This window comes from Podarcis gaigeae, assembly GCF_964106915.1.
Source record: "Podarcis gaigeae genome assembly, chromosome: 17".
In the NCBI taxonomy this organism is placed as follows: Eukaryota; Metazoa; Chordata; class Lepidosauria; order Squamata; family Lacertidae; genus Podarcis; species Podarcis gaigeae.
This window is the reverse complement of record NC_139694.1, coordinates 35,341,583-35,360,444: the sequence shown is the minus strand read 5'-3', so window position 1 is coordinate 35,360,444 and position 18,862 is coordinate 35,341,583. Positions and strand designations below refer to the sequence as shown.

General features: G+C 46.9%; 1 protein-coding gene and 1 long non-coding RNA gene across 3 annotated transcripts in view; one reads left to right on the top strand and one right to left on the bottom strand.

Annotated features, from left to right (window-relative positions):
- PDE4A (phosphodiesterase 4A) overlaps positions 1-18,862 on the top strand; it is a 397,337-nt gene that overhangs the window by 253,722 nt on the left and 124,753 nt on the right. The window lies entirely within an intron of this gene.
- LOC310835380 lies at positions 157-18,819 on the bottom strand. Its single transcript, XR_014559618.1, has 3 exons — positions 18,695-18,819; positions 15,022-15,059; positions 157-376 (listed from the first exon to the last, which is right to left on the bottom strand). It is a non-coding gene; the product is annotated as an uncharacterized lncRNA (long non-coding RNA).

Here is an 18,862-nt window from a genome sequence, read left to right as displayed (position 1 = left end):
CCACGAGGCCATGTTGCTTGTCTTCTCTGCCCCAGGGGCTAGGAAGATGAGTGGCAACACCAAGCACACATTTCACACAACACTCTGTAGCCGCTGCGAGAAAATAAAGAGGCTTGATTGCAGTTTCGTTTCAAGGACATGTTCCAGCCGAGCAAAAGAACTCAAGGAGATGCAGAGCACAACCTGAAGAGGGCTGCTGGCCTGGGGAGCACCCCGGAGGCCAAGTAGAGCAGGCTGAAGGGCCACACCAGAATTCCTGAGTCCAAGTGCCAGCTCAGTGCTGGGACGATTTTGTCTCGCTTGTGTGCAGAATCCACGAAGCCCTCTTGACACTAACCCAGCTATCCAGACCCAGGAATTCCTCGCAGTGGTCTTGCTGGTAAAAGGAGAAGGAGGGCAGTGCGCTTTAGGATCAGCTAGGATTCTTTGCCAAGTGAGTCGGTGGGAATTTAGCTGGCTGGGAAAGAGCAGGGGGAGGGGAGAGGAGAGAGTGAGTCAGCCGCTGACTGCTGGGAGCTTAGCAAGAGCCGCAGGGCCTGTTCAATAAATCATGGCAGCAAGATGTACCCTTGGAAGGCGATGGCATGACCTTTGTGGTGACAAGACAAACAGCAGCTCTGGCTTTACCTGTCAGGCCGCATCCACCTCAAGGGGACGGCATCCTTGGTTCTCAGAAAGAGGGTTTTCCGCTGCCAAGGGCACTGACCTCTCTTGTCTATCGTGGTCACAAAGGGCCACAGTTCCTTCCTCCTGGTCAGTCGCTAGAGCAACAAAAAAGCAACAGTTCTGCATGTGGTGTTGTTATAAGACAGGGCTATTTTGGGGGAGGGTTTGGTGTTTTTTTTTTTTTTAAAAAAGATGTTTACTGCCATGGGGAAAGAAGCTCTGTATATGCTTCGAGACATGCTATCTCCCTAAAAAAGCCTCGTATGGTGTTCTTTGTACATGTGTGTTGTGCATACATTTGTGTATTTACCATACTTAGGTGTACACGAAATGGTTGGCAGGTTGACTAAGAGGGAATTTGGCCCTCAGGCCAAAAAAGGCTTCCCATCCCCAAGCTAATGGGAAAGACAGTCTGCATCATGCTAAGAGACACTTAGTGGTCACCAGAGGGTAACTGCAGAAGAAATATGGGACCAGGATAAGAGCTCTATGAAGGGATGGGGTTTATTGTGGGGGCAGCTGCACTACCACATCCCTGTGTGCCATACTGTGTGGGATACACAATGTGATGCCCTCCATATGTTGTTGGACTCTAGGTGTCATCATCCCTGGTAACTGGGAGTCCACAGAATCTACAGGGCACCGCACAGCCTACCCCTGACACACACATACAGACCAGCGCCCCTGTTTTTTTACTTTAAAAAATTCCCAGATTATGCAAGAGCCAGGCCTAGAATCAAGTTCTGCAGCTGGTGTACATTTGGAAAATTCTGTTATTTAATTTGTATGCTATGAAAAGTGTACACCGTTGCACAATGTGTGTGTTTCTTGGAGACTTTGCCTTCAGAATGATAGCATTTCCGGTACGCCTTTTCAGTGCTGTGTTTACTTTTTTTTGTCAAGGAACTGGAAGAAAAATGATTTGAGTCTTAGCAAAACATGGGGCATGAATTTTGGGAAGGACCTTAGTTCAGTGTTGGAACCCATGCTATGCATGCAAATGGTCCCAAGGTCAGTGACCAGCCTTTTGAGGTGGGACTGAGAAAGTGCCCTGTCTAGATCTCTAAGCTAGACAGACCAATAATATGATTTATTATAAAACAGCTTCCCAGAAGGGGAAGAAGATACATGAGGGGAGAGCGACAGAGTGAAGGACTTTTGAGAGGGACTTTTGAGGTGTTCTGAGTACTGAAGTAAGTCTAGTGTCCCGATCAAGAAAGGTAATAGTCCCACTCTATTCTGCCTTGCTCAGACCACATCTGGAGTCCTGTGTCCAGTTCTGGGCACCACTATTTAAGATGTCCTCATTGACAAGCGGGAATGTGTGCAGAGGAGGGAGGAGTTGGGTATGTGTAGCCTGAAGATACAGATCTTCAGATATCTCAAGGACTGTCACAGGAAGATGGCGCAAGCTTGTTTTCTCCTGCTCTGGAGAGTAGGACCCAAACCAATGACTTCAACTTGCAAGAAAGGAGATTCCGGCTCAACATCAGGAAGAACTTTCTGACAGTAAGAGCTGTTTGACAGTGGAGTGGCAGACTCTCCTTCCTTGGAGGTTTTTAAGCAGATGTTGGATGGTTATCTGCCATGGATGCTCTAGTTGGGATTCCTGCACTGCAGGGGGTTGGAATAGATGATCGTTGGGGTCCCTTCCAATTCTACAATTCTGTGATTCTATTATTCTGTGACTCACTGAGCTGGCAGTCACTGCCAGTTCCATCCCTATATTAAGAGGTGCTTGAAATTGTTTGATGTGATTTTGATCGGCTCTCGGAGATATCGGGCAGTTCCTGGTCAGGCTGTCAAGTAACAGCATTTTGCCATTCAACAGCAAGTGGCAGCCTTCCTAGGTGCAAGCAAGTCATGGCATTTGCGGGTCAGGAGCCATCTACACTCAAATTATCATTTGGGGATGCAAAGTGCCTTTATCACCCAACGAAGCATGGCATAAAATGCCCAAAACAAAAAAAAATCCTTCCAGTAGCACCTTAAAGACCAACTAAGTCAGTTCTTGGTATGAGCTTTCGTGTGCATGCACACTTCTTCAGATACACTGAAGAAGTGTATCTGAAGAAGTGTGCATGCACACGAAAGCTCATACCAAGAACTGACTTAGTTGGTCTTTAAGGTGCTACTGGAAGGAATTTTTTTTGTTTTGACTATGGCAGACCAACACGGCTACCTATCTGTAACTGATAAAATGCCCACTATCTGATGCTTCTCGCTTAGGCTGCTTGGGTTGCTACTTGGAAAAAACAAAGCATATAAAAACATGCTCACTCAAAAAGCATGGAGGAATTCCCTCCCCCACCTTATGTCTGGATTAGGCACATGGTGCTTAAGCAGAATGAGATGCATATATCTCAATGTTTAATAATAATATTACCATCCTATATAATAATCCTATTGTAGGATTCTTATGGAGCCAAAATGTCACCATCTGTATATCATCCACAGGCTTGGAGAAACCTCAAAGTTTACAGAAACACACACAGGCACAAATATTTACGGGGGGGAGGGGTCATTAAGGGAGGGGAAGCCCCCAAATAGCCCATTGAGGACTGAGCATACTCAGTGGGCATGGAAATTTGACTGACAGCTCATTGCAGGGTGGGGGACTGAAGATCAGTGGAAAGGAATGAAGGTCTCCTGAGGGTGGGGGGGGGGGGATGAGGAGGAAACCTGGCTGGCTGACGGGAGCTCTGAAAAAGAGCATGCCATACTATGTTTTAGTAGTAGTAGTAAATACATACGTAGGGAGGAATTCAACGTAGCGCTAAGCAGATTGCTCTGTCAGCCCAAGCTTTTCTGTATTTCTTTGATGGAGTATCTGCCCTGCTCTTACCCTGTGCACTGTTCTGGGAGCCCTCCCCACCACCACCTTGGGCATTGGGCCAATTGGGGGGGGGGGAGAAAAGAAAGAGGGAAAAGCACAAGCTGCACCACAAGAAGCCCTAGTTCGGGCTGCCACTTGCAAAACTACTTAGCTGAATCCAGGCCACAAGCTTAATGCTTATAAAAGCCCTGTTGCAGATGTGGGTCTGAGAGAACTGCAGCTTGCCTTATCTCTATTATTATTATTATTATTATTATTATTATTATTATTATTATTATTATTATTTTATACCCCGCCCATCTGGATGGGTTTCCCCAGCCACTCTGGGCAGCTTACAGCACATAGTGAGTTCATTATATTGAGGTGAGATACGAAGCAAGTCTTTCCTGGTTCGTGGCTCTGTCTGATTCCTATGAGACTGGCTCTCAGTGACTTGGGGACTGGAATAGCCCACTAGCAGCACTGGGAGGTTGGGAAGCTGGTATGATCACGTGTCTTGTGTTTTTAGCATGAGCAGAAACAGAGTGCCATGTCAGTTCTGACACACTGTTCTGGAACTGCTGGATGCTGCCTCTTCTTTTGACTCACATCTCCCATGATATTGTCAGCATTACTCTGGGCAGTGTATATCACGCTTACGTTCTCCCAAAACAGAACTATATTGGAACGGGGTGGGATACCGTTGCCCCTACAGGCGTTGTGGAATACAGCTCCCATAACTGCTGGCGATTGGCCATTGGCCAGGCTGACTGGGGCTGTTGGCAGTTCCCAGCAACACAACTTCACCTGACTTAAAGAATTTGCTGCCACAAGCTGTCTTGACAGCTTTTATAGAGGATTGGTGAGATTTGCAGATGGTTAGGTCTATCAACGGGTATTAGCCACGAAGCCTAAATGAAAGCTGCATTACTACAGAGGCAAGATACCTCTGGATAGCCAGATGCTGGGGTCTTGCTTGTAAGCTTCCTGGGACATATGGTTGTCACTGAAGTAGCTAAGGCTTTGGTCCAGTTCAGCACGGACTGCTCTTAGCACTGTTGATATCTTTGATCAGTCTAGCTGTTTTTGGAATAGGCAGAGTATGAGAGGAAGCTGTTGTATTACATAAGCTTCCTCACCAGGCGGCCAATTCTTTAAAGAGCAAAACTGATTACAAATGCCACAATGGACGTGATACAAATAAGAAGAGGATGAATTGGTTTGTTGTACAGAAATGCATGCATTTTGTTTGGTGTTGAAACAGAGAGAGACCCTTTTTAGAAAGAAAAAAGAAGAAGAAGAAAACAAAGAAAAAGCCTATTCACAAAACAAGCTGCAATATTTGTTTCTCTTGAAAAGCAGAATACAAGCTGCACGAGTTTGTGAAGGTTTTAAGTGGGGTTTTTTTATGTAGATGGCCTACGAGACTGAATGCACAATTTAGGCTTTCTTCAGTTGGTGACTTTGCCATTCAGTTCAGATCAGTGATGCTCTGGCAGCGAAGCACAGCCTTCAAATTGTCAAAGAATAATAGAAACTAATTTTCCTGCAGACGCAACCTTCCCATGAAGGTGGCTCATTTGTGTTAGCTTTTATTCAGGGCCACTGAATAAGGGAGGCATGTTTTGGGCCCATGGGGCATAAGCCACCAGAATACTGGCCTGCACAATCCCCGGAGAAATGGATAAGAGCTGTGCAAAAGTACTACATACACAGCTCCTGTTCATCTTAATGTTGTGGTTCCCAATGTGGGGCACCCGCCCCATAGGGGGGCCATTTGATATTTAAGGGGGGCAGTTCGAGAATGAGTTAGACCAAGTTAATGACCTTTTTGGCTTCTTTCACGTGAATAGTTCGCTTTTTGAATAATAAGAATTATATGTTGGGAGGGGGCATCAGCATAGCTGTCAATGTTTCCCATTTTTAAAGGAAAATTCCCTTGTTCCAAATAGGATTCCTCGCAAGAAAAGGGAAATGTTGACAGCTATGGGCATCAGGATTTTAGAGATGCTTAGGTGAGGCATGGTCAAAAAAAGGTTGGGAACTACTGTCTTAATGGAACTAACTTCTATAGGGGAAACTTCCAGTCAGACCCCATCAATGTCCATGTGAAATTAGGGTTTTCCCACGCTCCCTCCCTCTGGCAATGGGTAAAATGTTTTCAGCTTTCCTGTGCTCCACATTATCTGAAGCCCAGATTCTGGACCATTCTGATTTTGAATCCCTCTCCTCCACTCAGTTTTGTAGCATCTTCAGCACATTATCAGCACATTCAGGGCAAAGCATTCTCGGAGAGCATCCATTGCTTCTTTAATATATGAGAGGCCGTCTACTAATGCCAGCTCCTCTGCCATCGTGCCATCTAACCCACATGATAGAAGAAACCAGAAGAATGCCGTTCTTATATGCTGTTCTTATATGCCGTTGAGAAAGGACATTGGGAATTGACTACTGAGAAACTTTCTACGGCTATGATTCTGCCATGCACAACAGCGAACTCTGCACCTTCTCTGCAACAGCTTTGTATTGTCAGGATTCTGCAGCGGGACAAAGCTGCCTTGCTTGTACTTTCTCATCAAGGAGCCTCAGCTGAAACAAAAAACATGGATTTCATGGAACCCTGCCCAGTCATGGGTTGGAGCGGTGGGGGGGGGGAGTTATTTAATCGGCACTTTGTTAATCCTTCCTATTACCCTTAGATTAGTGGCTGGAAAACAATGTGCATTCTTTTGGAATTGAGCAGATGTTTCAAAGCCTTGCAGTGGAAAAAATAAAATACAAGCAGGAAGCTGCAGGTTCTCAGGCAGTAGAACATGCCAGCAGCTCCCCCCCGCCACATGAGCTTCTCAGAGCACCCCACCTCTTCAGTGGTTTGATGTTATTTACACAGTAGACGAGGGTGGCGCTGTGGGTTAAACCTCAGAGCCTAGGACTTGCTGATCAGAAGGTCGGCGGTTTGAATCCCTGCAATGGGGTGAGTTCCCGTTGCTCGGTCCCTGCTCCTGCCAACCTAGCAGTTCGAAAGCACGTCAAAGTGCAAGTAGATAAATAGGTACCGCTCCAGCGGGAAGGTAAACGGCGTTTCCGTACACTGCTCTGGTTTGTCAGAAGAGGCTTAGTCATGCTGGCCACATGACCCGGAAGCTGTACACTGGCTCCTTCAGCCAATAAAGCGAGATGAGCACTGCAACCCCAGAGTTGGCCACGACTGGACCTAATGATCAGGGGTCCCTTTACCTTTACCTTTACCTTTACACAGTGGCTTTATCTGGCCTTCAGGAAGAAAACAGGACACTTCAAGATTCGTAATTTGAATGGGCACCTTTGGGGCCTGTATCATAACCTTGGAAGGAGGAAGCCGCTGCCTGGACTGAGAGACAGAAACAGAAGCTTATGTGTTCACTGTGATGTTGAATAGAAGACAAGAGTACCCTCTACTGGCAGATGTTGTTACTTCTAGGGAGTCATTAACCATGGTTTCCAAACTTGATGTAGAATTCTTTCCCCCAAAGAGTGGAGGGGCATTTCCCAAAGGTTCTGACAGTGGGTGGGGGGCCCAACCAGTGGCGTGGCGTGGGTTGTCAGCACCCGGGGCAAGGCAAGTAATTTGCGCCCCCTACCCCATGGATTTGCGCCCCCTACCCCATGGATTTGCGCCCCCTAACCTGTGGATTTCCCTAACCCCCAGATGTTGCGCCCGGTGCGGCCGGCCCCCCCTGCACCCCCCATGCTACGCCACTGGGCCCAACTAATCCCCCTTCTCTCAGCCCTTAGAAAAAGTTGCTGTTACTTCACCATGGGTTCCATTCATTTTCTTCTTGCTGTTGCAGAAGGTTTCTTTAGAATATCTCTGGTTCCTAGCACTCCGCTTCTCTGCATTTTCTTTTATTGTGTGCTTTGCATATAACAACAACAACAACAACAATAATAGTAATAAATTTTATTTATACCCCATCCTCCCCAGCCGAGGCCGGGCTCAGGGCGGCTAACACCAGAAAAATTACAGTAAAAACATAATAGGGGGAAAAAACCCAATTTAAAATACAGGTTAAAATGCAGCCTCATTTTAAAAGTAGCCCATAGATATGCTTTATTCTGTTGTCTCCTTGGGGATTCTTGTGACCAAAAGGCAGCATATCCTTTCATATGTCTGACTGATCAATAGATTTGGTACAACTGCTTTGGTACAACTCGTATCGATCAAAGATCACATTGCGTTCTTGGATCCTAACGGGGTTTAGAAGCTTTTAAGAGAAGTTAGTCAAAGTTACTGAAATAACTAGAACAAACATTTCAGTGTCTTAAGTCCTGCAGATTTGGGGATACAGAGGGGACCTTGTCATCTTTGGTTGTGGAGGGAAGAGAAGACAATACCACAAAACAAGTCATGCAAGGTTCTTCCTTTGTCCCTAAATCACTTTGGACGATGAGCTGCATGGGAAGGAAAGCTTGTGCAGTGGTTAGAGAAGGATGGGCTGAGAGGCAAGATTTTCGAGTTCTCTGAGCAGCACTGCAGGGGAAGTTCTGTTGTTTTTTTAAAATTGGTTGGAGCTGGAAGGCTAGAGAATTGTTCTATTGGCATTTATTAAAGAAATATTAAGAGGTAGCATGACCTAGTGTTGACTAACTGTTAGACTGAGCTCCCATTTATGCCTTGAAAATCACTTTAGGACACATCCCAGCTACCAAAACTTTCACAAAGTGAAGGTTTCACACGCTCGAAAAGTCTCCATGCTCCCAGTGACTAAGCATAGGACTGGACTCTTGCACTTCGCCAAGTTACAAATTGATACAAATCCATGATGATAATATTGGATGCAGAGGATCGATGAGCTACTTCAGATAGAGTACATCCATTTGTGAATGATACCAGTAGTGCTTCAGGATTGAAATACAGCTTATAAATACTGCGGGGCTCTTGACTGAATTAAAAACAGCCATCTTGTACATTTTGAAACCTCATTCTGGGCTCAGACGTAGGACTCCCCCCCCTCACGGCAAGTCTCAGTTAACTTCTACTGGAAAACAACTCAGCCTGTGCTCAGTGCCCATAGCCTGGCAATGGGAAGGTGTGTGACAGTGGCATAAATCAACAACACATGGTGGCATCTCTCACATGAGCCCGTCATGGGCATAGCCAGGATTTTTTTGGGGGGGTGTCAGGTTCGGGGGGCAGAACCGAGTTATCTGTGACCTAATTAGTCAGTTAGTTAAGTACCGTATTTTTTGCTCTATAAGACTCACTTTTTCCCTCCTAAAAAGTAAGGGGGAATGTATGTGCGTCTTATGGAGTGAATGCAGGCTGCACAGCTATCCCAGAAGCCAGAACAGCAAGAGCAATCGTTGCTTTCACTGCGCAGCGATCCCTCTTGCTGTTCTGGCTTCCGAGATTCAGAATATTTTTTTTTCTTGTTTTCCTCCTCCAAAAACTAGGTGCGTCTTGTGGTCTGGTGCGTCTTATAGAACGAAAAATACGGTATTTTTATTTATTTACTTGAAAGGGAGGGGGCAGTCCAGGGAACCCATCACATTTCTGGGGCTGGAAACACAGCATGGCTGAATGTTTTCATAGCCAATATAGGAAGCTGCATTGCCCCAGCTTAGACTGTCTCAGAATTGGCAGGGACTCTCCAGAGTCTCATAAAAAGGCCTTTCCTCATCATCCTGTTTAAACTGGAGACGCTTAGATTAAACCTGGGACCTTTTGCAATGCTAGGCATACCACCTCAGTCACTGAGTGCTGGTCCCTTTCTGGCTGTGCTCTGTGCTGGTGAGTGGAGAGAGGGGAATCCACTGAGGCCCTCGTGTCTGTAAACCAATAGTGCAAGAGAGGTAAATGGGAGCAGTGACAACTGCTCACCCCTGATATAGGTAAAGGTAAAGGTACCCTTGACCTTTAGGTCCAGTCGCGGACAACTCTGGGATTGCGGCACTCATCTCGCTTTACTGGCCGAGGGAGCCGGTGTACAGCTTCCGGGTCATGTGGCCAGCATGACTAAGCCGCTTCTGGTGAACTAGAGCAGCGCACGGAAACGCCGTTTACCTTTCTGCTGGAGCGGTACCTATTTATCTACTTGCACTCGGACATGCTTTCGAACTGCTAGGTTGGCAGGAGCTGGGACCGAGCAACGGGAGCTCACCCCGTCACGGGGATTCGAACCGCCGACCTTCTGATCGGCAAGCCCTAGGCTCTGTGGTTTAGACCACAGTGCCACCCGCGTCCCTCACACCTGAAATAAGAGATCCCGATTGATAGGTCTTCATGCATTATCACTAAAAGTACTTTCCCAAGTGGTTCCAGGGTGAGGCAGTCAGGAACATAGCTGTCAACTTTCCCCTTTTTTAAAGGGAAATTCCCTTATTCCGAACAGGATTCCTCGCAAGAAAAGGGGAAAGTTGACAGCTGTGGTCAGGAAGTACTGCCTCCTGGTCAACATAAGACTTTTTAGCAAGGTTTCCTTTCAGGTTCCAGACCACCCCAAGTTTCTGGCATGGCTTATATCTGAGCTGCTGCAGCATCTGTTATTCTAACTGTTAACCAGCACAGGAGCCTCACTGGGGAAAGGAATTAGTGCCCCTGGTTAGAAGTAAAAGAAGGGTGAGCTGAGGCTTAGAGTGGAGTGAAAAGCACTGATTGGCCTCAATGTTCACGGGGAGAGCAGGGCCTGGGTTCACAATGCGGAAAGGGCGGTTGAATAGAGTCCTCAAGAGATGCCTCTGGAAGCAGATTTAAAGAGCACCCTTAGACAAGTCCCTTCCCCTTCTGTCCCCAGAACTGTGGTTCTTAAGTGGTGGCAGCTTTGTTCTGTTCCAGTGACGCACTTTGAGGCTGTTGTGAGCGCAGTGACTCAACTCTTGGGTCCATGTGCTGGCTGCCACCTTCACTGCTGTTGAGGAGTTTCAACAAAGGGGATTCTGCCCTCTTTGTCAGGAGGCCTGCTCCTAATTGTGTCGCCAGAAAGGCGGAATAAAGGGAAACAAAGGAGACACCTGTTTCTCATAAGCGTCTGTGAAGATGGTAATTGGAGGGAGCCAAGAGTATTAATTGCAGAGTACAGTGCATTGTTAGCTTGGCAGGAAACCTTCCCCTCGCTTTGTTGCAACACCCAAAATCAAATCCCTCTGCTGGATTTTGACAGGGGGCTTCTTTGTTCCTGGCTGAAGTAATCTCCATTTGTTTACCTCTGCCTCATCTCAGGTGCTGTCTTGGGGCCAAACGCTTTGGCAGCATGCAGAATTATTTTATTTCTAAATTTGCGGGGGGGGGGGGGGAGTTGTGGATTCAAAGAAGGCCCTCACTGTGCATGACATGGTCAGGCACCACAAAGGAAAACAGGAATCTGAAAAATGCACACAGTCCAAACCCAAGGGGAGAGCTTATATCATGGCAGTAGATTACAAAAGAGGTTGAAACAAACACTTCCTTGCAAAATTGCAAGCAGAGATGGTTTCATACTAGGAGAGCAGTCAAGAGGGAGGGGAGGGGATGTCATTTGTGAGCACTGCAGCTAGGAATTTGGGTAGGTCATAGTCATTTTTGCCCTGCTGGTAGTGTTTGGTGGTTGTTTCCAGAATCAGCCCAATACATTTTGCTGCTGGAGGTGAAGGGACAGGATAGCTCCCCCATGTCATTTATAAAAGTTGAATAGATAGGCAATATCATATTTTGATGCTGGTGGAAATACATTGCCCTCCAGAGGACAGATAGCTACTGCTCCCTGCACCACCCCTGCCCAGTATCTGCCACCTGAGGCAGCTACTTCACTCTGCCTAGTGGTAGGGCTGGCCCTGGCTATATCTTCTCTCAACGTGGTGGTACTGGTTGTCTGTTTTCTTCCAAGTGATTTCACAGCTTTCAGACACTGCTCATCTTCCATACTTAGCTTTGTCAAGAGAGCTAAAGATCGTAGAACCGTCAAATCAGAACTTACTATATATATGTGAATCTAATGCAACACTGAATCTAATGCACACCTCAGTTTGCAAAACCTTGAACCAAAAAAAGTATTTGCTGGTGAATTTAAATGCGCCATCAAATCTAATGTGCACCCTAATTTTCACGACGTAATTTGGCCGAAAAAGGTACGTATTACATTTGAGTAAATACAGTAAGTAGCTAGAGAATCTAGACAACAGATGTGTGTCTTGTATGCCTCAACATCAACTTGTATTCAGGTGAGAGCAGATTTGCAGAGCCAACTGTTATGTATGCGATGGTCTGTGTTCATCTGAGCTTGAGTCTGGACTAGGATTCTGAGCCCTGTGTTCTGATTCGATACATGATATCCAATCATGTATTATTTCCAGGGTTTGGGCTACTGGCATTGGCTCTTAAGCTCTTGGAGGTTTAGACGGCCAATCACGTTGAGAGTGGGAGTGGCTCAGGCCTTCAGAAATACATATAAGCAGATGCTTTGCCTCTGTTTGCCTGTTCTGTTCTGTTAGCTCAATAAAGTCTCTTGCTGTAATCACATGTCTTGCCTCATAGAAACCCACGTACGCTTTACTGGCAATGAAGGTGGGACGTCAGGATAGGTAGGCTAGACGGAGCTGAAACCACTATTGAGGGTGAGACCACTGCCTTGGTTCAATTCTGGCCGCTGCCAAGGTGTGCTCGGAGCAGAACATTATGGCCACACAGGGCCACATTGATGAATTTGACAGAACGGTCCTGGGAAAATGGGACTTACATGCTGCCAAGCTCGAGTTCTGCATCGCAGCCAATAAGGTCACCAATCCGGGGTTCATTCAAGGACATAATGGAGAAACTACAAGAAAACTTTCCACTACAAGCATCAGAAATAGCCCACCAGCAAATGGACCAAGCTCCAACCAAATCAGTAGCGGCTTTCATTGTGGCTTTTGCCATTGCCGTTTCCTTGATCTAGAGACTATGCTCCATGGCTGGTTTGTGTGTGGCTTACGTGACAAGGAACTGCAACAGCGCCTTTTCACAAAGAAGGACCTGACCTTCCAAGCCACGCTTAATGAGGTGCTGGCGTCCTAGGCAGCTGGTATAAGCATCCAGGAAGTTCGACAGTGATGGGCCAACCCTTTCATTTATAGGGATATAAGGGACATCTTCAGGTGGTATAGCTACTCAGTTGTTCACTAAGAAATAGATGTTTTGGTCAGTGCTTCCAAAGGCATCAGGGTGATTTTGTGGGAAATTGCAGTCAAACATAACTATGCATGAGTACTAGTTAGTTTATGAATAGAGCCATAGAGTTAAATTCCTAGACCATAGAGTTAAAATTGAATAGACCATAGAGTTAAATTCCTAGGCTCAGGTCATGCCCCCTTTTTTCTGATGAGGGAGGAAGCAAAGCCTTCTCTTCCTGTTCCCTCTTTCTTCGTGCAATGTAACTGACCAAGGAAGATGTGCCTAAGTGATCTCCAAGCTTAGAGCATGTGTTTGAAGCAATCTTTTTGTATTTTCTACCCAAGAGTATTCTTCCTGGGTTCTCCTTGCTGCTGCTTGGATAAATGCATGAACCTGACCTTTGGGACTTTTGTAAGTAAAGTGTTTTAAACTTACTTAACAGTATGTGGTCTGTTCATTGCAAGAGGGGTAGAAAGAGGGGTGCTATACACAACCAAGGGGGGGGGTTAATAACCAGCATTCCCACACTATGCTGCTGCTTGACCTTTGTGAGTTAAAACTCTGCTACTGGGGACTCTCCCCTGCTGAAGTGTGTGTGTGATGGCCTGGGATTCCGATTCAGAGGCTGAACCAGAGGAATCCCAGCCTGCACAGGAGTCCCCGCCTCCAGGGCCGGCTGAATTGGGGCAGGGCTTGGATTCTGAAGCACCTGCACCTGTGTTAGATCCCCAGGAGCAGGCATCAGGTGATCCCACTCTGGCTCCAGGAGTGGTTGAGGACTCAGTGCCTGCAGGTGAGTCTCCCCCTGGGCCCAGTAACCCTTTAGCCTCTCCTGAACTGCAGAGACTCAGGGCAGAGAGGCGAAGGGAACTGGTTGCTCCCAGGAGGAGTGCTCGCCTTAAGGCCAAGAGAGGCGGGTCTCCTGGGGGCCGGGACCGCCCCTAGCCTCAGAATAGATAAAGGCTAGTCGGCCCGGTCCCAGGTTGTGGGAGCAACATCGTTGTTGAGTTCCTGTTCCTGCCCGGACCCAGACCTGACTCTCCAGTGCTCCTGTTCCCCGCCCAGCTTCCTGTTTCGGACCTCGCCCCACTCCTTGTGGACTGATTTCCAGGCTATTGACTCAGGACCGGACTTTGACTACACCTATGGTAACCTGCCCCCCGGGATCAGCACAGTGTGTTTTGAATCGAGGCACCCAGCCATTTTTGGGCGGTTGTTATTTACCCCACACATGTGGGTCACAGGGATTCGTATTTTCCTCCCACAGATTTGGCAGATGTGCATTGGCAATAATTTTTTACTAAAATTAAAAGTGGTTTTGTTAAGAGTTATTTAATAACATATATCACTTTTAAATATACAAGATTGTCTCTAGCCATTTTGCATCACAGTGCTGCTATCACCACAACCCACACCCCACTAGCCCCAAAGACTGCTGGGCATTCAATAAATTTTCTGTCTGCTGGTCTTACTGGTTGCTTATTTTGAGACTTGCTTCAAGTTCCCAGGAACATTAAATTGCTGGATATTAGCCAGCCTTTACACATTCCTCCCGCCCTGCCCCCCCCCCCGCAGTTTCCTGCTATGACAGTAACTCATAGAGACAATCGTAATGAACAAGATTAGTCACAGATGATTTGACTACATACAAGGCTCTTAGGTCATTGATTTCTTCTCTCCTTTAAAAGCCCTTTCCTTGACAGATGAATTACTTCTGGACCTCCTGGGAGCATGTTATAATAGTGATGTGGGCAGTTATATCTTTATTTGCCCTCAAACAGCCATTATCACTTGAGGAGTCCTGCTCTCTTAAGTGCTCATTAAGAATTACATACCAGTTTTCAGTGTTAAAAAGGAGAGATGCTCCAGGAGATACTGGAGCAAAGTGGTGGACGGTGGCAGGCCAACTGACCACATAAAGACAGTCTGGTCTGATTTGTGCCTTTAGCAAAAGCTTGATGCAGGTCCCAAGTTCTTCATGGAAATAAATACAGTCACCTCCTAACGCAACCTCTGCCAATCTGGGGCCCTCCATATGTTTTGGGCTGCAACTTGCTCCATGCAGCACAGCCGGCACCAGGATGTCAAAGCCTGTTCTAATGCATACTTTTCTGTATTTAGAAATGAGAAAAAGGACGCTCTTGGTACGCTTCACCGTGATTTTCATTTTGGCACCAAGTAAAAAACCATTTTGCCCAGGCATTCATAGACTAGTAGTGGTCTGCTTTGTGCCTGTTAAGCATCCGTTATTTTTAAGTATATGTAGTTTTAATTATGGTTGTTCTTCCAGTTAACAAAATTCTGGTTTGTGGTGGTTTGAATGCGATCAATGAATTTTTGGGATTTGTAATGATGTTGTATCCTGCCCTGAGATGAGTTCTGCTGAAATTAGGAAATACATATTAAAAATAAATGAAACAATACTTGCTATACCTACCAAGGATCAATGCCTGAGGGACCCCTGTTCCTCACCATCTGGAGTAAATGAAAGTTCAGGTTTGTGAGTTGGCAATGCAGACAAGAGTGATGAGCTTACTTCTGGAATTAATGCTTGTTGTTTGAAACTGTAGGCGCACAAACCCGCGGTCCGATTCACTTAAAAAGGGTGCCAAACACCTGCAAATTGGACCCTACAACATTTGGCGGTGCAATCCCCACATTTCACGATAGACGATAAAATGAGTCCCTGGCGCCCTAACCCGCGGGTGCCCTTTAGATATTTGAAGAGGACTGTCATATCTCCTCTCAATATTCTCTTCTCCAGGCTAAACATACCCAGCTCCCTTAACTGTTTCTCATAAGACAGACTCTTGATCATCTTGCTTGCCCTCCTCTGCAGACAGCTTGCAAATATTCTTCTTAAATTGTGGTGCCCAGAACTGATTCCAGGTGTGGTCTGACCAAGGCAGAATAGTGTGGTACTGTCTCCAGACTGAGGTTGGTAGACAGTGGCTTGCCTAAGGAGATAGGACTTGGATCAGGCTTGTAGAAAAGTGTGTTCACACAAGCACATTGAGGAGTGGAGTCACATCTGTCAGCCTGCGCCCCACCGTTTGGGAAGCATGAGAAAGGCTTCTATGTGCATGCAATCCTGTGGGATGTGGTGCCCAGTGGGCTGCCTGAAATACCACCCTTCTTGGTTCAGGAGATTCTGGAGGAATTGAAGACTTTACAGAAAACAGAGAGACTGAGGGCAGTATGGAGAGGAGTAAAGTGAGAAGTCTGGAGGTGGGGGGGGGGAGTAGTGGCTGCCTTCACCCACACAGCTGCACATATCCAACAGCCAAGCCCATTGCTAGGGGTGTGACGGAGCTAGAAGCCTGCATCCTCAAACTGTGTAGCTAGAGAGAAACTGTGAACCAGTTTCAGGTGTTTTGCCTGCCTCTTTTAAGGAAGCATGTGGGCCAGAGGCAACTGAACACTGGTTCAGGGAAGCTGGTTAATTCCTCCCCTACCTCACAACCATTCCACCCCAGGTGCCATAATTCCCCCCACAACAAGGGCTGGTGGTGCCCACTTGGGCCCCACACTGTGGGTGCCCAATGCGTGGGTGCTGTGTTGTGCCATGCTCCAGCGTCTGGATCAGGGTCTGAGCCTCTGCCTGAGCACAAGGGGTAAGGCGGTGGTAGGGGGGCAAAGGTTGTGCGGCAGTGGTGCTCAGAGGCAGGGAGCAACTGCCAGGTGGCAATGGTGTGTGGCAGCGGCAGGTGGTGGAGCTGGGGGCCGGGCACCCACAACAAAAATTTGCCCCTGGAGTGGGCACCAGTGACAAGGGCTGCGGGTAGGGATTACATTTGCACTTGGATACCCTGTTTCAGACTGCTCTATGTGTTTGGGTGAGGCTCTTGGTTAAACAGTCAGTTTAGAAGAAGAGTTTGGATTTGATATCCCGCCTTTCACTCCCTTTAAGGAGTCTCAAAGTGGCACACATTCTCCTTTCCCTTCCTCCCCCACAACAAACACTCTGTGAGGTGAGTGGGGCTGAGAGACTTCAAGGAAGTGTGACTGGCCCAAGGTCACCCAGCAGCTGCATGTGGAGGAGCAGGGACGCGAACCCGGTTCCCCAGATTACAAGACTACTGCTCTTAACCAGTACACCACACTGGCTTTCGATTTTTAAATTTCATTACTTTTCCCCCCGATTTTGAATTTCCCTCCCCCAATATGGCACCCAGCTGGTTGACCAGGGCAGGTGTGAGAAACTCTGTCCCCACCTTAGCTTCTTGTAACATCTGGAAACCCTCCATGTTAGGATTTTCCCTCACTGGAGATCTGACCTGTTTGGATCTCAGTGGTTAGGAGAGCAAGCCTGTGTGTCCTTCCCACTCCTCCCTTTCTTCAGTCTCCAATCTTCCCCCACCCCAATGCACAGCTTTTCAGAATCTCGTGAGCAAAAATCCCTCTGGGCAGCTCCTCAGACTGCGCTCCAGGCGTTCCTCAGAGAGCTCCATGTACAGTTAGATGTGTAGGTTGTCTCGCACATGGATCCCCTCACACGTACTGTGAGCCCACTACTCTGAGCTGGTCGGATCAGGAGAGAAGCAATCCCCATCTGCTCAACCGGACGCATTCAGGTTCACCAGTCAAAATGCACCAGTCAAGGCAAAGCTGACACATTTCTTCCGCTGTTTACGAAATGGGTGTAATTTCAGAGCCTGTTGCTCAGACATCACTTTTGGCTCTTGCCTTTTCTTAATTTCAGCAGGCGCCTGTTGGTGTAGTGATTTATTTGCTCCAGCAGGTGGCAGCACAGTCTCAACGCAAAGTCACATTCTATGGCACTTTGTCAGCTGTGCTGAAATATTTTTTGATTGCGTCTGAAAATCTCTTTTTCTGTTTCTTTAATTGAACGCGGTGTGCTCCACTGCGCTTTTACTTTCTGCTCAATAGCCACGTCGAAAGCAAGAGTCCTGCCTCCCAAACATTAGCCTACTAACCCCCAGATAGAGTTGTTAAAATGTAGCCAAAAAATTTGCAAATGAAACATTTTGGACATACAGATGCAGTGATGATTAAAGCCTCACCTGCTGAATTTCTGCTTGTCAAGCAGCTGTTAAAGGCGCAGGAGCCTTCCCTGTAAAAACAATTAGCAAGCTCAGGCTGCAGGTGAATACAGAAATTCTAGTTATGAGCTTCTTGCCCTCTCCCATACTATGGTTTGTATGGGCCTTGTTTGCTATTAAATTCCTCACTCACTTTGCATTTATTGTTTACCGATCTATACCAAGGCGAGTTTTTCATTCATTTTTTTTCTGAATGGCTCAGTATAGAAATAAATATTTTGTTTTGGGACATCAGGAGGAACAAAAAGTAAAAATGATTTCTAAAAAACTTTTTATAGAAGCAAAATGAGAACAGATAGGCCCAGTCACTTCCTTATTATATTTGTAGTGTTGTACTTCAGGCATGTGACCAGGGCAGGGGCATCAAGCAAGCTTTGCAGCCCAGAAGTATGCAGTTGTTGTTAGGTTAAAGGTAAAGGTAAAGGGATCCCAAACAGTTAAGTCCAGTCGCGAATGACTCTGGGGTTGCGGCGCTCATCTCGCCTTACAGGCCGAGAGAGCCAGTGTTTGTCCGCAGACAGCTTCTGGGTCATGTGGCCAGCATGACTAAGCCGTTTCTGGTGAAACCAGAGCAGCGCACGGAAACGCCGTTTACCTTCCCGCCGGTGCGGTACCTATTTATCTACTTGCACTTTGATGTGCTTTCGAACTGCTAAGTTCGCGGGGATTCGAACCGCCGACCTTCTGATCAGCAAGCCCTAGGCTCTGTGGTTTAGGCCACAGTGCCACCTGCATCCCGTGTTGCTAGGTTAGTCTCCCCCCCCCCCCACAAATCAAGAGTTATCAAATTGCTAAAATGCTAACAGACTGTTTGATGTATGAGGTGAAAAAAGGGTTTGTTGCTGCACAAAACCCTTTTTACAAGAACACCGGTGAATATTTCTATGCAACTAAAAGCCTTCATGTAAGTTCGAAATGCCAAGACAACTCAGTAGAGTTTTTTCTGTTGTTGTTTGCTCTTGGCTGCCCCTTCAGTAATTTTGCCTGACAGTCACCCAGTTTCCAGTTTCAGTGTGCATTTGCTCATAATTGTATATAAATACAAACCTAAAGAGCAGGAGAGAGCTTTCTTCTAGCATATATCTACCGGACATCCAACTGAGCCCTCTTCCTGCCTCCCGATTCCCAAGCTGCTTCCCAAGGTGGTTTGAACAGCTGCTTGCCTCCCAACTTGGCTGCTTCTGTCGATGTGGGTGACAGCACCATGGACTCACA